The sequence below is a fragment of the Leptonotus elevatus genome, chromosome 14 (genome assembly GCF_054856555.1).
Source record: "Leptonotus elevatus isolate MCC_2025b chromosome 14, RoL_Lele_1.0, whole genome shotgun sequence".
Taxonomy (NCBI): Eukaryota; Metazoa; Chordata; class Actinopteri; order Syngnathiformes; family Syngnathidae; genus Leptonotus; species Leptonotus elevatus.
In genome coordinates this window covers 7,443,275-7,455,342 of record NC_141252.1, presented here as the reverse complement: position 1 = coordinate 7,455,342, position 12,068 = coordinate 7,443,275, and the positions used below count along the sequence as shown (strand labels likewise).

General features: G+C 40.5%; 1 protein-coding gene across 1 annotated transcript in view; it reads right to left on the bottom strand.

The window, feature by feature from the left end:
• The window catches only part of luzp1 (leucine zipper protein 1), a 46,391-nt gene that overhangs the window by 16,300 nt on the left and 18,023 nt on the right, over positions 1–12,068 (bottom strand). The window contains exon 2 of the mRNA XM_086094260.1: positions 9,901–9,958. The gene's annotated coding sequence lies outside the window, so the exon portion shown is untranslated. The remainder of the gene's footprint in view (positions 1–9,900; positions 9,959–12,068) is intronic.

The window sequence follows — 12,068 nt, the reverse complement described above, 5'->3', positions numbered from 1 at the left end:
GTGCACATTGCGGCAATATTGTCAAGAGTCAAGTCAGTCTGCTTCAAGATAGTGCACAGGAAACTGCGACGACGTTGAATGCATCAGTGGGTATGAAACACACTGTAGCGCCATATTATTCAAGAATGCAATAATAAACTGCATTTTGTAATAACTTGTTCCATATAGCGGCTTGGATAGTGAATGAATGGATATTGCACCACTTATAACATGCAGGGGTTGAACTTTTTGAAATTAGAAACTACGTTACATATGAGATACTATCAGAACAAGATTGACTTTAAGCATGCAAGCAGTGTGAATTGTAAAATAAAAATGAATTTGAAAACTATTCATGAAAAGGCATGGAGAAGCTGAGGCACTTAATGGAGTATTTTCTGGTTGACCTGTTAACATATTCACAAATCACAGTCCCAAACCAATCTCCTTATCTATTACTTTTTTTCTCAATCAAAGGCAACACCAACATGGCCTCTTGCCCTACACATTATACTGCAGCATTCTGGTGTGTTGCCAGGTTCACACACACTGCACATAAGATTACAACTTTCAAAAAACAAACAAATGACAGGTACAATTAAAACTTGTCAAGTCATCTCGTCTAAGTTGTCAGGTCTCAGGAATACCAAGTCAAAGTCAAGTTGAGTTTTAGCCAAGCAATTCCCCAGCAAGTCCTAAAATTGGGAGACTTCATTCTAACTCAAGTCCCCCATCTCTGCAATTTTGTTGATGGAAAAGCATCAATAGCATACATACAACCCCAGTATGCAGACCCAAGCATGACACCGATTAGTAGCACACAAAAGGCCGCCTGTCAGCAGAGCCTCCATAAATCAAAGAGTCTACACTTTTGTCTCATGCATGATTCAGGTGGTGGGATTTCCTGCTCCAATTACGCCCCCTGATTCTCTCTTTCATTTTTGCAAAGCAGGCGCCTCTATTGACCATGAGGTAGATCAGCCTGAGGGTGGGACAGAACATCTGCACGCATCATCACTTATCGACTCCTCCTAAACCTCCCCTTCGTGTCTTCCCTCATTCATGTTCAAAGGTTGCAAACCACTACGAATAAAGACTGTTTGATGTTGTTTTTACAGTCCGTGCTTAAAAAAAGAAAAAAGGGAAAAAAAGATCGAGCACTGCAGTAAACACACATCAGAGGACACGACACAGTTTACTCCCGAAAGACTTTATATACTTTCCATTGTTTCATTTGGTGTGGAAAAAGTACTTGCTGCACAATTTATTAAACATCTTGTTGAACACAAAACCAAGCACTTTGAAAAGTCAATCTGGCACCAATTACGCTCCTGAAAGCACAATGGCGAGGCTCAAAGCGCCATAATGCAGAGAGACTTTTTTTTTCTTCTTCTAATGATTCCACACTTTCATGAGGTCTGGTGGTTTTAGCGAGCGGCACGCGGCGCAGGACAAGAAAGGAAATAACAGCACACGACGGATTTCAGGAAAAAAAAAAGACAAAGGAGGAAAAGGTTGGACGGACAGCTAGCCAACTGACGTCAAAACACTCCAGTCAATAACGTCATTGTGTCTTGTATAGGCTTGACCAGTACGGACTGAAAATGTTTGTCTCCTTTTCCGCTGTTGTCTTGGCGAGGTGGTCGCTGGGAAGTAAACTTGGCTCCTCGGAGTATCCCAAACATAACCAAAAGTAAGCAAGTTTCTAATCTTAGCTTTGGGAAAATGTAAGCACCACAAGATAATTACCTTTACTCCAGTAAAGAAAAGTCTCCTACGATTACCTCTGCTATGCTTTGATAATCAATCCAAAAGTCAAGCATTTCACAATTTGGCCAATGTTAAAGGTGAAACATGGGACTCCAAAATGTCAAAGTTTGAACAACTGCCAAAGCATGTCACTGGCATACAGCGCAAAACCTCAGTCAGCATACCTTATTTCAGTAAGCTTCAAAGGAACTCTACTCATGGCGAGCTTTTTCTTCGTTTTTTCTTTTTTAGGTTTTTACATAAGGATTAGCCGCAATGTTAAGAGAAGAACAAAGACATATTCAAGTGGCCTTCTAATAACAACAGAAGTTAACTTGTCTTTACACCCACATAAAAGTTGAGAATTATGTTGTGATTTTATTATTTCAAATTCAATTATTTCATTTGGGAAAAGTTGTTTCAAAATCGGGGGGGAAATGAAATAACACAGTGAGTCGTAACCAAAAAGTTGGGTGCATGGAATATTTCAAAATGCCTTCACAGGATGAGTAAATCGGGGACACCAAAGGATTATGTCAAAGGGTGTAAAACTCATTTATGTTGCAGGCCACATGGTAGTTAGGGTTCCCCACAGAGGGCCATTATGACAGTGAAACCATATACAGTATATGTTATTATTATTACGTACATGGTAGTTTTGAAATCGGAAGTCACAGAAAATACTTTCTATTTTGAAGTGGTTTGGTAACCAAAACAAAAAAAAAATCTTGCAAGACCTCAGCGCTGTTATAAGTGGAGACAATTTTAGTACAGATTCGCCAACCCTTAAACACTAAACCTACACTTTATATTGGTCTATAAGATCTCAAGTACTGTTCCATAAATTGTACAAATATGAACATGTTCAAAATTGGCAACTACAAATTCAATGTTCAATCGATTAAGATGTCTGAACACAAGATTGGCTAAATTAAGACATCAACGGCGATTAGTCCTGTGCTGCCTACCTCTCACCTCATTGTGTCTTTTCTTTCATTGCCAGCAATTTTTCCTGCTTCCCTCATCTCACTCTGACACGCACACCAGCGCGGCCGAGGGGGCGCTTTTTATGGGCAGCGGTGCGTGCAAAACGACTCTGGCAAGGGCCCACCTCTGCCAAACCAATCAACATACCTGAAGCATGATTATCATGGGGGCTGGGCCCTCGTTAGCCACGCACAGTAAATTCTGAAGAGCTTGATTTTACTCTAAAGAGAGTAAAATTTACTTGGAAGAGAGTAAAACATTCAGAGTAAATTTTACTCAAAGTATTTGTATATGTGTACAAGAGAATTAGCCCATTACATGAAAAAAAAAAAAAAAAACTATTACAGATTTTTCACTCAGAAATTGAGTACGTTTTGCAAAAAGAGATTTTGATTAAATTCTACTAGTTTATTTAAAAACAAACAAAAAAAGTTACACAAGGTTTGAAGAACAAACTCACAATCTTTAGTTTCAACCACCTGAGCTATGCCACTTCTACTGTTTGCTTATATCAAAAGAAAACCAAAAACATAATTTTGGTCTCTTGAAGTTACAAACAATCCAGCTAACACGAGTAATATACTAACACACAGTTTTTGTTTTGTTTTTTACTCTCTTCCAAGTGTAATAATAGACTCTGTTTAGAGTCAATTTTACTCTACATAATTTTCTGTGACTCATGGTAGAAGTGAAAGCTTGATGGCTTAAGCCAAGGGTGTCCGACTCCAAACTCTGGCCATTTGTGTCCCGCCATCCTTTTTTATTTTTTTTGGTTTTAGGCCCGCGGCATTATTTAGAATGTAGAAAAGGTAGCCAGAAACCAGTGGTCACCAACCATCGAGCCGCGGACCGGTAGCCGGGCCCGCACAGTTGAAAGAAAAAAACAAAACACTAACACGCTGTAATAAAAGTAAACCCCCGTCTCAGCTTCTTGCACTGCGCACACAGGCGGGGAAAAGAAACTCGAAAGCAGGGAAAGGGAAAAGACATTTCAACAGTGTGATGGTAACAGAAAAGTCAACATCAGCAGGCTTCAGATACTGCAGTTGCTTTCCCCAGCTGTAAGTGGAATGTTCAACCATGATTCCAAATTTAGTACGTTTCACTACATTAGTGTCTTGCACCAAACTAAACTGGGCTCTGACACAGCAAAACACATAAAAGGTACCACAGGTCGGATATTGATATTCCCAAGAGCAGGGGGAATGATAATAAAAACTTATTGGAAAATCGTTTGTTTCTCTCGCTCACACACACACACAAAAGGTTACAATCACACACCATATCATTAAGGCTTTAGCCACTCTCTTCCTGCCTGCCTGCCGCCCTTTCTCGTACATTCTGTTCTCCCAACCAAAGGCAGAAGGGAAAGAAAGAAAAAAAAAAATCTCCCTTGCACTTGACATTTGCAACTTATGGGTTCCAAACTTCTCTGCCTAAAAAATGGCGGTTAATAAAGAGTCCAAGCAAAATAACCTCCACCGCATCTTCATGTGCGGGATGCTTGCCAGTTAGTCCCTGCAAACGTGTGTGTGCGTGTGTGTCGAGATGCTGGCGTAGCAATAGAAGCCACAAGATGGTGGCGAGCTGGTGCTTGGCCTGCATTTTTCCAAGAAAGTGAAAACCGGCAGCCCATAATGTTCGGCCTGTTGTTTCCTGTGCTGTCATGTAAGCCTCTCGCACCGAAAATCGGCAAAGAAATTAAAGGCTGCGCGCCAAGGTGCATTTAAGCAGAACATAGGATGGCGAAAGTCACGGCACTTGGACACCATTTTGCCAAAGATGCTGTGAGACTACGATCATCTATATCACTATGAACTGGACCAACATGTTTGGGGAAAAATATAGCTCTAGTTTGCAATATGATCATACGTGATGTCCCAGATGTTTTGTCAGTTTTTACGTTTACAGTACGTAAACTCTTTGTACACTTTTGTGCCAAGCAAGAAAGTTGCAAGAAAAATGATTTGGAAGTGATTTGCATCATTGCACACCTAAAACTGAAGTATTAACAAAACAATAATAATAACAATGCGGGAGAACGGAGGTGGTCCGTTAAGGTTGTGATATTATCTCAGAAAGGCAAGCCTTGGGCCCCCCAGTCTGTGTGAGTGCCATTTTCCTGATACTTTCCTATCCTGGAAAAAGGGCATTAAAATTCCTAAGTCGGAGGTTCCGCTCCATATCTTTTATACAGGAAGTGCCCATTGGTGTTTGCTTGAGCTGTTTTCATGCAACATAAGACACATTTAAAAACACCAACAACCTATAGTACAACTTGAACACACAAATAATTGAGCCTAATCATGAACATTTAAGCCATTTTGATTATTTTACAAGTGCTAATGTATTTGCTTTGTTTGACATGTCTGCACTATAAACTTTTATGAGAATCTCAATGTTTGGCAGACACTCTCTGGTCTTGGCCCAGTAATCTAGAGCTTTTGGAGGCCCACTAGAGGCCCCCGCCTACCCTGTCGAGTTGAAGCCCTGATCTCATATGCAAGGGAAAACCAAGAGATGATAGCAATGGGGGAAGTTAAGAAATACCAGGAAAAGGATTTAAGGTTCATCATCTCCATATTGCCTTTTTTTCTGGAACAAATGCATAATACAACTACACTACACAAATCGGTGTTATGTTCAAATATTCACTCAATCATTTTGTCAGAGAGAACATGCAAACTGCACAAAGACGCCGGAGCAGAAATTATATCCCAGAACCTCTTAATATGCCAGAATAACTAAAAGTAACCAATCTCTGAGGTATAGTGACTGACATGAATTTCTAAAAATAAAATACCACACAGGCTGGTAATGAAGACGGTAATATATTAAAAATAATATTTTACGATGTAATATGTCCTTGTGTGTTATTGCACTCTAACTATTACAAGATTACTTTCTGCCAGCACTATTTAAAGCTACAGTATATTTACAGCTGTTTAAGCGCTCTCAACTTTCTGCGGACATCAGCTAAACTACTGCACAGATACAAGTGTGAAGTGAAAAGAAAAAAAAAAGAAGTTGCATCACAGTTTGACACCGACAAGAGAACATGGCAACATGATGACACTTCTATCGACAAACTGTCTGCGTGATTTAAGTGAATCAGACATACGGACCGGGTTGAGCCAGGGAGTCATAGAGAATAAGCAAATACATACACAGTCTAGCTTAACAGTGATGTGATCATGCTCACTTTTATTTTGATTTGCGGACCAGGCCTGCAGAGTGTCAGTGACATCTGCGAGGCGAGCCAGCCAGAATGGGAAAAAGTAACCAGTTGCCACCGAGCGTACAAATGCATTAGCAGGCTTATCGAAGTGCTAAAAGAGATTTATGGTGAAAGCGCTACCTCACGTCCGTTTGTCCTCCTCCTCCTAAGCACACTCATCCCAGATGTGCTGGAAGACCGAGTGTGAAGGAACTGCCGGTAAATCAAGTGTCGAATACGTCTGTCTGCGGCTGAAATGTCTCATGACAGAAATCACGTTTTTGAAACGGAATTGATTCCGATGACGGGAGGTCAATGAACGCCTTTTTTCCCCGTTGTCGAGGCACAGGTATAATAAGTGTTCAATTAAATGTTAAGTAATTCTGATGGTTACATAATTTAATTATTTTTGTAATTAATTACGTCTCAAAGATGTTGAGCCAAAATGGCCGACAACCAGTAGCTGTTGATTCATTCTCAACGGTGGAGGACCACCAACTCTCCAAATGTTCAGTCAGCGTGTTTATTATTCGAACAGTCTTCAACAGAGCCCCAGACCTTAAATGTTTAAGGCAGTTAAACAATTTAGAGGTTGAACTAAAAATAGAGTACAAAACTGTCCAAACCAAAATGAGGCTTTTGTATGTGTAGACCCTTTCCGAGTGATTACTCTGACGGTAAGACTGCAAGAAAAAGATAAAAACATAACGGAATGAAAAATAAAAACACATTTATATAAAGTAAGTGGTGCTACACGTTGTTTTGGTCTTTACGATTTTCCTGCACAAGACTGTTTTGGTGCTTGTCCACAAAAGAGTCAATAGCAAAATAACAACTGTTGTGTTAGAGAGCGATCAAAACGAAACGACCACTCTACTTTCTGTTCTGAAGGACTGTAATGTGCATCTCTCTACAAACTAAAACAGAGGATCGCCGCATGTGTTCTCTATGAATCCAAATGTTGCCTGCTAACTTACGGACAGACAAACAAAACACTTTTTCACATTTGTAGGAAGCAATTATTTTGTCTTTTTATAGATTGAGTCTCAATGGATTTGTTGGGGACCCTCAATGATATGCACATGCACACTCTGAGAACCGCCGGTCTAAAAATCCTTATGTCAGCTATGGGAAGCTAACATTATGGCAACTCCTCCGGCTAACTAATCAGAAAAATATGACGCAGTTGGAGAAACGGAAGTTCAGTATATTCAGACAATGCTCCCATTTCATTGCTTATATTAATACTGTAAATCAATTCAATGATCATTAACTCATTCACTCCCAGCCATTTCCACTGAAGCAACCCCCTTTGCTCCCGGCTGTTTTACTGGATTTTGACTAATTTTGCAAGGCCCACAGAATATTGTGTTCTATTGCTATAAAAACATGGAACCTACCAAAAGAAAGATTAGAGTCTCTTTTTTTCATCAGGAAACAAGTATATTTGTAACTGTTTTGCAACAATTAGCATTAGAATATAGCTAAGTTTCATCATTATTCACAAACCTGTTGAAAACACTGGGGAAAAAGGGCTTGTTGCAACATGGCTCTGGCTGATTTCTTATACTCTGCTGCCACCTGCTGGCCGTTGTTTTTGTTGTTGTTGTAATAGCTACCATTGCTTTAAGCGACCTCTTCAGGTCAGGAGCTGCATTAATTAAAGCATTCTGTATGCTCTAGCATAAAAAAACATAAAAAAAATTATAAATATGTTTTTGGGACTATGGCAATATTTAAAATAGAATGTGTTTATACGTTTTTGGGAGCACGTGAGTAAATGTTCACCATTGTCTATCACTGAGAATTTCGCCAAATGTCAATCTCTACCCATTACTTCTGTCAAACTTGTCCATTAAGGACAACCATCATGATGCTTGGCTAAACAGCACTAACACTGCCAACACATACAGCTCTTAACACCCTGCCCTTCCACCTTCTGTTTGGCTGCCTTGCTCAGTCACCGTTCACCCTTCCCACACTTTGGCGTCAGATGTTTATTGCAGCTTCACGAGAAAAAGCAAACGCAGACTAGGAGGCCTGGAGTCAGAGCGAACGAGAGCGGGAGAGAGAGGGATGAGCGTGAAGCGAGCCCGCAGAATGCAGAGTAGGAAGCTGCCTGAGTGGATTACTGCGGCAGGAATGCAGCAAGCGGCTGTTGAGAGGCGACGGCAGAGAAGAGGATCAGGAGGAGGAGGAGGAGGAGGAGAGGCTGCGGGAGGAAAAAGTGATGACCTACGTCAGAGGACAGACAACAACACGGGCTTTAAGTATTAGGACACCTTGCCATTACACCTTCAGGAAGTGTCAATGGAAGAAAATAATGAGTTGGTCTAGAATATTTTTTTATTTTATTCAACCAGAAGACCATTTTTTGTACTTGATGGGGTTAAAGGTCAGGGTTCGAGAAGAGAGTTTTAGTCTTTTGGAGGCCTGAGATGATTGACTCTAGCTCACAATGTCTGTCTCGCTCATCCCGAAGGCGTTTGGTGAGCCGACCCCAAAAGCACAGAGGTGACAAGCACTGTTTCGGTTTGTTGCACCAACCGGAAGTGAAAATTCCTGTGAACTGTGAAGCAAAATGCAGACATATAGAACACAAATCGATTTTTCCTATCATCTCAACCCTGGCAGAGGTCTCCACTCTGCTGAGTGACTAATTCAACCACCCATTTGAAATGTAATCACTGTAATTATCAAGTCCCACAAAAATAAATTTGTTATATGTTGACAGCTGAGATAAATGGCACAGCTGATACAAGTTGTTTGAGCACCAGGGAGGGGGACGACGAGGCCTCAAGCTCACCATCATGTACAGTATTTGTTATGTGTTCAGCTCAGAGAATCCAGAATAATTCATGTAAAAAAAGGGAAACGACCCCCCTATATTCTCCTTATTGACATCAACAAACACATTAACGTCATGATCCGTACAGTGTGGTTGAAAAATACAGTAGAGTGTGCCATTCCTGTGTGCAACTCTAGGCTACAGGGAAGGAAGTTTGGCGCCGGCATTTGTGCCTGACAGGAAACACAGTTGCACAAAAAGCTGGGAGGAAGTGCAGAAGGAGTGAGGAGGAGGAGAATGAAGACGAAGGGGGGTGTAGATGGGCAAAGGAGGTTAAAGCAAATATGTGGAATTTTGATACTGATTAAAAGACACTGAGGCAAGGTAAAAAAAAAAAACACTTTGAATAACTGGCACGTTTTGCTTCTGTTAAGCCACCTTTAGCACCATTACTTCTTTTACCTTGGTAGTTGATTCCTTCCTGTTTATATCCCAAATAATTTTTTTTTAATGGGACTCTAATCCAGGGCAGCATGGCGGGGGAGTGGCTAGCATACCTGCCTCGCAGTTATGAGATTCTGGGTTTATTTCTTGTAGTGCTTGAATGGGTTTTGTCTGGGTAAGGGATAGAGGGATGGTTCCTTGAAGACTCTAAACGGTCTGTAGGTGTGAACGTGAGAGGGAACGAATTGGCTGGCGATCAGTCCAGGGTACATGGGCCACACCTTTCACCCAAAGTCTAGTTTAGGCTCCAACTCACCAGCCAGCCGAATGAGACCAAGCGCTATCAGTAGATAGCTTGTATAATAAACTACAGTAATTACAAATTTCAAGAAGTAAAAAAAATATATATATATAAACTTGAGAAGAAACAAGTAAACTTACCATGTACCATGGATTTGAATGTTTTTTTTTTAAATAAGTACATACTTCATTACCCACCAAATGTAATGAAAATAACAACAACAAACACGGGTAAGAGGCCTGCTAGCTGTGTTCTTCACTTCCAGACATTTACTCAAATGTTGCAGCAAAGTAAAATGAACAGAGCAACAACAGAAAAACATGAGGCAACATTTCCACATGCAACAAGAGAGGAGTTCACTATCAAGTAAGTTCAATTCTGAAATGTAACGTGCTCTTAATGAACTGCAGATGAGTGGAACGAGATAAAACTCACATTTCAGACACATCCTTCATCTCTGACATTTTGAGCTCCTCTTCCCAAAGTCTCCATCCTATGATTGGGAGAGAAAGAAAAAAAAAAGGTGGTAAGCAAAAGTGCAATTATCAGTCATTCAAAATGGCACCTTTTGCTCGCGTCTGTGTTTGACCTTCATTTGCGGACTGACAATGATCTCAGTGTGGAGTGGATGAGGGGGTATGTGATGGAGTCAAACTAACATCCCGGGAGTGGATACGTGTTTTGTGGGCTTTGCGATAGACTCATGCATGAGCAGACAAGCCATGTTTGGCCACGGCAACACAAGGCCCTATTCACTTCTCTGGGGAGGCACTGGCACGCACACGCGCGCGTGCGCACACACACACTCACACGCACTATTATCATAATCATCATCATCATCAACAACGACCCAAGAAGCTCCCCGAGTGCTTCAAAACACACACACACTCATACACACTGACAGCACAGAAGACAAGCATTCCACTACAGTAGCATTCCATATGTTTGCTTAAGCACAGAGAATCCAGATTTAAGACAGCAGTCTGGACCGAATTAGAAGGATCAGTGTTGGAGGGAGAAAGACGAGGCAGACGGAAGAATTTCAAATTACAGCATAGTCAAAATTTTAAGCTCAATAAAACCAAGTGGAACAGGATGTCAGTGAAAATGTGGAGTCTAAAATGCTGTCAAGATTTTGCACATCCAACTGTCATAATGTGTGACGTCAGGATCTCACTGTAGCTCACTTCAGTCAACATCAAAAGTTTAAACTTGGGTGTGTTTTGCTTTTTGTGACATTGTTTTAGAATAGAATAGCCACAAGATGTTTCAGGAAAGGAAGCTGACTTTAAAGCTAAAGACCGGGTAACATTTGTGTGTTTTAGTGTTATGATCTCAAAAGGGAAATTTTGGTTTACATTCCAAACAAATGAAAGGTTAGACAGCATCACAGAGCGGCATGAGTTTGACATGAACTGTATGCATTCATGTACAGTATATGTTTCCTGCCATTCTCATTTACACTTTCATGGCATCGGACCGCTCCTGCATGCAACACCATCATGTTACACAGAAAAGGGCAGATGACACTAAATAGCAAAAAGTCTTATTAAGTCCTATTAAGGGCCCGACCAATTATCGACTTCGATATTAGGCACCAGCCCATAAAATCTGAAGGACGACCAGGCTAGTACAAATTCAATAAATAAATGTGAAGAAATCAACATATTCTTTTGGTTATTTACTTTCCAATATTTTGGTTTTGATCCACTTAATCATCGTTGATCTTTTTACTGCACACTGAATTGTTTTGGGGGAGGGGTTTTAACGTCAAGTTAAATCCTTCCGTAAGGAATGGATTGAACAAGATTTAAAGGCCAGAAATTGTCAAATGCTAAATATTCAATTACATTTTAGATTGCAAAAAAAAAAAAAAAAAAAAGGCAAAATATGCACACACACAAAACTACACTAAAGTAATATTTTCTTAAAGGTTTAATTAAATAATATACTCTAGAGATGTGAAATGTGAAATAATTGTTGAAATGTATCATATTATATCATGAATATACAGGACCAGTGATGGTGCTGGCAGGGCCACCACAACATGGATCATGGTGGCCCAAAAAGGCTTAAATGTAGGACTCTACTCACTTACTTACAAGTGTTATTACCAAAATCACTGGTCTGGTTAAGAACGAGAGCCACAATATAACGTCATTACATAAGGAACCTTATTATTACATTTGGCATTCGAGATTTACGCAAAAAGAAGCTACTTACACAGACTTGTATATTTTTCTTCCTTTATTGGCAGGCATTGTGGCTCACACAAGCAAGACACTCTCCAAAACCCAAATCAAGCAGTGACAGAGATTATTAGAGCCTACATGGGGGGGCCGGGCTGCTGAGCAAAGTACTGTTTTTCATACCCAAAACCGCCACGTTGGTGTTGCTGTCACACAAATTTCCGGCCTGTATCCGACGTGTGTGGAAAAGGGGATGCCAAATGTCATCAGATTGTTGAGAAACTTTGCCGCAAAATGGTATTTTCCACACTGCGTGATAGAACACTGTAGTACATTCATAAATTGTTCACTAAAAAACATAGGTTGCGGCCAAAAGTATCTTTAAAAACAGTCTAGCGGAACTCTTTGATGCAA